The sequence below is a fragment of the Amblyomma mixtum genome, chromosome 10 (genome assembly GCF_055824585.1).
Source record: "Amblyomma mixtum isolate Tamu chromosome 10, ASM5582458v1, whole genome shotgun sequence".
In the NCBI taxonomy this organism is placed as follows: Eukaryota; Metazoa; Arthropoda; class Arachnida; order Ixodida; family Ixodidae; genus Amblyomma; species Amblyomma mixtum.
The window spans coordinates 68071782-68079680 of record NC_143021.1 but is presented as its reverse complement, the minus strand read 5'-3'; the positions used below and the strand labels follow the sequence as shown (position 1 = coordinate 68079680).

Genomic DNA, 7899 nt, shown 5'->3' with positions numbered 1-7899 from the left:
TCATGGCACATTCGACAGCGTCATCTGGGCCCATGCAGCGACGAAAGTAGTGCAGCGCAAGGAAGGCTGCACTCGCGTGGTAGCAGCACAAGAGGTGAAGCTGACGGGGCTGGCGACGCATACCGCCTGACCAGCGTGGCCAGTTGATCCACTGCCAAGCACTTTGATGGCTGACACTCTCTCGCGCCCATCGCCTTTCTGCTTTCATTAGGAATGGTTGCCTGCATTTCCTGCACACACGCAGACAATGACTGACCTTATCGGCGCGAGGTTGGCCGGCGGTTGCGATGCCACCTTTTTCTTGCCTCTCCAGATCGACATGTTCTTTCCGGACGGGTTGGCGGTGGCCTGGGCGCGCGGGTTTTTCAGTGACGGGGGTGAATTTCGGGTGTCTTCTCGTTCGCTATAACCGAATGGCTCGGCCGCGGTTATTGGTTGTATCTGCAACGAGTTTCCATTGCCTTAATGCGCATTTTAACGGTAGCGCAGAACCCGTTCTTAATAAGCGAGCATTCATTTTGTCTGCTGCCGTTATGAGTGGGCTCGACTCTATATGGCACAGTGGTTCAAGTTGGAACTTCTACGGATCCAAAACTGTGTATGTGGAACCGAGTGTACGTAATTGACATGCTCACTATGTCGATGAAAGCGCTTACCGGTTCCATGTCAAATTAAATCAAATCTATGTCGTGCACACCTCGAGCATGGAGAATGAGGAAAAAAACTGGCAGAGGCTCAGCTTGGTTAAGCCCGGAAATTGCGAAAGCAACTTCATCCGTTTCTTCAGCCCGCCGTCGTTTCCTAGCTTGAGCGAATCGTTGCAGCCTTGCCTTGTGCATGTCGGACGACATGGCCTGGCTGAAACGCACAGCGTGGTTACGCCGGGACGCGCTATTCCGTTTGCTTGTGGATACAGAAGAGGGACACGGGATTGGCTGGGAACGCCCACACGTCATGTCTGGCGCTTTGTCGCATTTGTCAAGAAAACTTGTGAATGTTGCGGATTATTTTTACAAGTTATATTTCTTACATGCTAAAAATATTTCTTAAGCAGTAGATGTTGGAACACAATTTTCGTTGTCATGACAACGGTGGAACGCCACTGTGGGCGTCTCTGTTTGCAAATGGCGCCGCTCGGTTGATTCCATCCATGGAGAAAGGAATGCTTTCATCCTTGTACGCGCCGGTCTTTTTACTTCGCAAGCTCGGCAGACACAAACGGTAAGTGGAGTTGCAGTCTATGCGCGCTCCTTTTCTTTCGCGAGGAGGAAACGGTGCATTTGAAAGGTGCTCAGTGAGATGTGCACGACTGAACGTGCGGTTTCGCAGGTTGCTCGCCACCACGAGACGCCACAAGGAGTTAGGTTCGAGAACCCAGCCTGCAGGCAGCACGGTCGCTCAGCGTGCCGAGAGAAGTTTCGAGCCGAGAACAACAGGCCTGATCCAAAAATTATGTAAAGCGCGCAATACAGCAGCATAGTACTAAGGTGGGTTAACTTATTTTATATATTTTGTTCGTTGCCTATGTATGCACCGTGGTTTTTGATGCCAGTGTGATCACTCAGGTGCGCGGCATAACTTTCTTGATTGTGCCATGCAGAATGTAGCGCAATATAGCGAAATGCAGTAGCAGGTCTGGACATAGCTAGAAAAAAGTGTGTGGGTAGGGACGATATGCTAGACATGTATTACAATAAACTTGTATGCATATTGTGTGACATCTTTCTTGCCGTGCTATCTGTGGCGTTATAGGAAGTTACTGCTTAGTCAGGCATGTTATTGTCTTTTCGTCAACTTCCTTGACAACTATTTTGTTCTGAAAAGAAAAACTCATCTTCGGCTTGGCGTATGCCTTCTTCACGTGACACCACTGCTGTATGGTGAAGCCACCCTACCAGGCTATAGGGTCATTTATTCTTTATTCTTTATTCAGAGGTTACCCCGCACCGCCCATAGGCGTTACAGCAGAGGGGTTACAGCATTAAAAAAAATACATCCTCGTGGGTACAGCACACCTGCATTTTACTGAGTCGATTCCATTCGCCAATTGTTTTAACAAAAAAGGAGTTTGCGTAAGTGCCAGTCCTTGAGTGATACTCACGAATTTTGAGACTATGGTCTGTGCGCCTGGAAACATAGTGAGGCTCTTTCAGATAGGTTTCTCTATTGATACCGGTTTTATTATGAAATATTGTGTATAAGTGTTTAAGTCTTAGTTTCCTTCGGCGAGAGGCAAGTAGTTCCCAGTTGAGCTCATTCTTCATGGCACTTACGCTATCCCGCCTTCGGAATCGTCCTAAGACAAACCTGGCTGCACGGTTTTGGATTCGTTCAATGTGCTCAGTGAGCGTCTTGTTCGAAGGGTCCCAAACCGCACAGCCATACTCCAAAATAGGTCTGACGCAACTCAGATAAGCTGTGTTTCTTAAATTGACATGCGAACATCGCAAATTGCGTTGTATAAAATTCAGTGCTCTACTTGCCCTGCGCACCAAGTCATCAATGTGCGCGTTCCAGGAACAATCAGATGCCAGCGTTATGCCTAAATACTTATTCATGCATGTTGCAGTACCCAGAAAATGACTGAAATTTTGAAAGAGATCTTTCAAAATTTGTCGCGCCCGCATGTGGACAAAGCAGGGAGTGGTAGATGGAAAGGGGGTAATCCCTTCCCTCTATGGTCTGGGTAGACCCCTCTCACTGTTGCGGTGCGGGGCCATGAGAATCAGCCAACACCATTGTCTGGAAGGGAGTCCTTTGACTGGGAAAAGCGGCTGTGCTCTTGAGTTGCACTTACTGTAGTAACATCCACCTTCATACAATATGGAGACGCTTCTTCCAAAAGAGAACCTCAGGTAAATCTTTGTGTGTGTTCACAAAGATAAGTACTCATAGGCCAAGTAGTCGTGCCCAAGCGATGTTACTTCTTGTGTATGGTATTTTTGCGCATGCAGTGGTAATATTTGATAAAATTTGGGAAAAGTAGATGTACTGAACTCTGAAAGCATACTGGATTTCAAAAGGGACACTCAGAAATGAAGCGCATGCCTGCCATAAGTGAACTTATTGCCTAAGAGTGATTCTTTCTTACTTTAACGTGCTTGCTTCTTAACCAGACATCTTGAATCTGACAGTTCAAAACATACGTGGAGCATTTTTTGGGATACCGGAGGACACAGAACTTTAATCATGTCTATTTGGAACCTGCATGCTACTTTCACACGCTGCATGCTGCCAATGCTTTCCTTTGCACAAAAATGCGTGGGAAATTTTTGTGAGGATTCATAATTTAGCATTTCTAAGTTTCATTTCTGGACAAGGGAAAGTCAGGTATGGAGCTTTAATTTGTGTGGGAAATTCGTCTGAAGCACTTTTGTGACACAATCTTAGTGGCTTTCAATTTGGGGATGTTGAGCAGCAGTGTTTAATTTTATTGCAGGGGAAAACTTTTTTTGCAGTGCAGTGATTGTCTTGCAATTGCCATGAACAGGCTGTCCCAGAAAATTTCTTAGCCTTATCATTCCACTTATCCTTAGGTAACGTTGACTGCATTTTTCCCGAGCTTTGCCTCTTACTTAATCACTCTAATAAAGTACTGGTGAACTAGGATATCATTTCCAAAGTATTTTGATTGTCTAGAAGAGCTTGTGATAAGCAAATGGCATCAAAAAGCGACAAATATATAAATAGAAGGGAACACATGACTAGCACTGACTCACAACTTTAGACTTTATTGTAGAAGAGAGTTGTCTGTACATAGGAATCATATGACATATAATGCAAAACCAAAAACTGTGACTAAAACAGGGTACATATCTGGCCAGTAGTCAATGCCTAGACTCATCTAATACAGGGAAAGAGAAACACAAACATGAAGACTGGTGTTGAAGCCAGCTTTCAGATCTTGTCTTGTCTTGCACACAAGTGCAACATACAGGCATGTCCTTTGGCTATAGGATAGGTGTGCCTCATTAGCAAAATATTCATTTCTAAGTAGTACTGAAGGTGTACTAAAGCTTACATGTTGAACTTTGGTTAAGCATTATCCACAGGTGTGGACAAATGTTGACTATGGCTCGCTGTTCTTTCTTTTCCAGCCAAGATCAAGTGGCAAACACCTACCTTTCAAGAATGATTCCATCACTACAAGATGTGTTTGCAGTTTTGGACAGAATAAATGCTCTTTCAGTCCTGCAGTAGTGCAGAAATGCATGGGTTGCTCAATTCTTCATACTCTGCCCTGGAGGACTCCCAAGGCTTTCTAAAGTGCCGAGGAATGTCTCATTCCTTCGTGGCACATATGCAAAGAGAACGCAGAGGCTCAGCAAGGGGCGAATTTATGCCCCCCCCCCCCCCACACACACACACCAAAAAAAAAAAAAAGAAATTTCACTTTCGAAAACAATGCTGAACCCCATTTTTCTTTATAAAAAACGTAGACATGGTTTAAATGGGACCGCCCCCTCCAAGCGTGACTTATAAATCTGCCCCTGGGCACAGCCCCTAATAAAAATACCCAAATGCCGTCAAGACTGGCATACTATATTGAAACAGTGTGCTACAAGCAGGTAGTGTGATTTGAGTCTGAAAATGAGGTGCTGAAAGGAAATCGGGGGTTGTGGCACGGATGGGTTTAGGTGCTTGGAGAGCCCGAATAATACTTTGAACACGATGGTTCTGCAGAAAAGAGTTTAGAACTGGTAAAGTGTGTATCAACAGGCCAAGTGCAAATAGGGGCTTGGTTGTATCATTCCGAGTGTCAAATGCTATTCTCGCCTGATAGCAGTGTGCTTGAAAATCCAAATATATGTTGCACTTAGTATGCACCTATAGAGCTTATCCGAAACAGGATTTTGGCTAACTGTTACCCTAGGAGCATTGCATACCAGTGTCAGTAAAATGATCTAGACAGTTTCTGTTGGTATGTGTCCCTAGACCAAGTATAATGCATTACTGTTGGCTGATAATGTACCATTGCCAGTGAACTGTTTCAATTGTGCTGTAAATTTCCCTTTCCCTAGTGCTTTTGTCAAACGTTTGAGTCTTGACCCTTGACATGTTTATTCCTTTCATCCAAAGATTGTTGCATTTTCGGCAGCACAATAACCATCTCCACGCACCACATATTCCGGAACAGCATCTGCAAGAATAAAGGGCAAGGCTGTTTTGAAAGAAAAGAAGGATGGAGCTGACTAAGCAATATTTATTTCACTGCAGAAGCATTTGGACAAGTCCAGCACAATGACAAGTTCTCAAGCTCAGTGAAGTCAAGCAGATGTTTAGCATATATGCCAAGGGACATATGCCAAGGGAAACTAAGATATGTCCATCAACACAGCTTCACAGTGGTTTCCCTATGCATGTAATGCATTGTTATTACAGGACAATTTCGTTCTTTGATAATGCTAGCATTTAAAAATTAAATAATAAACCAGGCAATGTTTGGCCGTATGTTGCAGCTAATCCTCTTCTAGGTTCAGCATGATGGCACTCTTGTTTTGGTGCACTAAGGGACCCCATTGCTTGTAGGCAGGATGCAAACCTTGCAGCCTCTAGTGGCGAGCGGTCTGCTTGGGTGTTAGCGCAGCTGCAAGGCACTGGCCAGATATCTGTTAGCCAAACTCAATATTTTATTTGGGCTGCACCTGCTAGCACAGAACTCTGGCTTTATCTCATGTAAGCCAAGTTATGACCCTCCCACAAAGAGTAGTTGTGACATGAACGAATCTCAAAAATTTTGCACTGGACTGATGACACTTGGGGACAGCTGGTTTTACCTGCGCAGTCTGCCAAAGTGGAGGCAAGAGTGGTATGGTTATTTTTGTTTCCTTCTTTGCACCTTGAATCCTAAGAAGTATGCAGATTTGGCTCTAAGCAAATAAGTAGCTCTAAAATTTCTGAGCGAAACTTGCTTGTAGCAGAACTATGCACACATATGCTTGTAAGCATACAAATGCAGGAAGGGAAATTCATTCCCCTTTTTTTATTAAATTCATTCCCTTTTTATTCAAAAACGGTGCAGTAGACAACAAATAGAAAAGGGGGGGGGACAATGATGCAAGGGGAGCGTCGTAGTTACGAAAAAAAAAACTGCCAATAGTGGGTCAGTCCAACTTGCTTCATGTGCCATTTCTGGCACATCTGTCAGCACAATATTGCAAACAGGAGTCTGTAATGACTGCATCAGATGGCCTTTTTTGCATGGATTCTTTTGAAACGTTATTGGTAGGTGAGGAGGCGTTAGTGATTGTAAGCTACCTTATCACGAGCGCTTTAGTGCAAAAAAGAATATTATGCAAATTCATGACCAGTCATAAAAGTATTTTATTTGAATTAGTGTGCACCCCCTCATCTCAGTCTTCTATATTGCTGCAGCTGTTTAACAGAAGTTAATACGCGCGTTCCCTATATTGCCTAAAGTTGGTTAGGTAGGATGCTACGACAACAACAAACCTAATCTGCCGTCTTCTTCTAAGATATACCAATGTCGCGCACGGCAGCAGTAGAATCGTTTAAATCTCGACTGCACAAACCTGCAATGTTCTCTCCTGTTTTTACTTTTCTGCTTTTAGTTTATTGTTCCTTAACATTCACGCCGCGTTGTGAAGGGCATATCTATTATCAATGTGCTGCACAAACAACACATTAGGTGGTAGCGAGCCTCTGCATAGTGCTGAGGAGGGACGAGGTCCGATTTTTTTCTTTAGCAGTAGCTGCGCTCCCAATCGCATCTTGTTTTTCTGCGCCTGCCGTACACACGGCCGAACGTATCCAGCTACACCTATGACAGCGCCCCTTTTCCTTGCTGTGCGTGGCTAGAAGACACTCTTCAAGGCGCACTGGACACAGCACACAGAACTTGTGTGTTGAATGGAACTCCACTTACCGTTTGTGTCTGCCGAGCTTGCGAAGTAAAAAGACCGGCGCGTACAAGGATGAAAGCATTCCTTTCTCCGTGGATGGAAGCAACCGAGCGGCGCCATTTGCAAACAGACGCCCACAGTGGCGTTCCACCGTTGTCATGACAACGAAAATTGTGTTCCAACATCTACTGCTTAAGGAATATTTTTAGCATGTAAGAAACATAACTTGTAAAAATAATCCGCAACATTCACAAGTTTTCTTGACAAACGTGACAAAGCGCCGGACATGACGTGTGGGCGTTCCCAGCCAATCCCGTGTCCCTCTTCTGTATCCACAAGCAAACGGAATAGCGCCGCCGGGACGACTGCGACGAGACGAGTTGGGGCTCTGTGTCTCTCCGTCTGGCGTGACGTCATCACAGCGAGCGCCTCCTCGCGGCAGCGGCGCGCAGCTGCTGCTCGACGCACCGTGGTTACGCTGGGACGACAGCGACGAGACGAGTTGGGGCTCTGTCTCTCTCCGTCTGGCGTGACGTCACAGCAGAGGTCATGCTAAAGGTCAAACGTGGTTACACCGCCGGCACGACGCTGAAGGGCTCACACTGCGAGCAGTATTGCTTTCGCAATAAAAAGCCGCTGTTTTAAGCAGCGTAACCATCTCACACGGATTAATTCCTCATGACTGGCAGATAGCCAAAGTAATACCTATATTTAAATCAGGTGAGCGTTCCTCCCCATTAAACTATCGACCCATCTCGTTAACCAGCACTGTTTGCAAACTACTTGAACATATCATTCACAGCCAAGTCATCAGCTATCTCGAAGATCATAACTTTATTTTCGATTATCAGCACGGTTTTCGCAAGGGATTTGCTTGTGATACTCAATTAGCTGGCTTTATTAATGACTTACAATTATCACTTGACGCGGGCTTTCAGGTCGACGCAGTGTTCCTGGATTACTCAAAAGGTTTTGATCGGGTTCCTCATCAAAAACTTCTACTGAAACTAGCACAGCTTAATATACACCCTAACGT

At 45.1% G+C, this 7899-nt stretch overlaps 1 long non-coding RNA gene across 1 annotated transcript; it reads left to right on the top strand.

Annotated features, from left to right (window-relative positions):
* The first annotated feature begins 969 nt into the window (after positions 1 to 969).
* On the top strand, positions 970 to 4196 carry LOC149326030 (uncharacterized). The gene is made up of 2 exons (XR_016286343.1): positions 970 to 1487; positions 4098 to 4196. It is a non-coding gene; the product is annotated as an uncharacterized LOC149326030 (long non-coding RNA).
* Positions 4197 to 7899: the final 3703 nt, after the last annotated feature.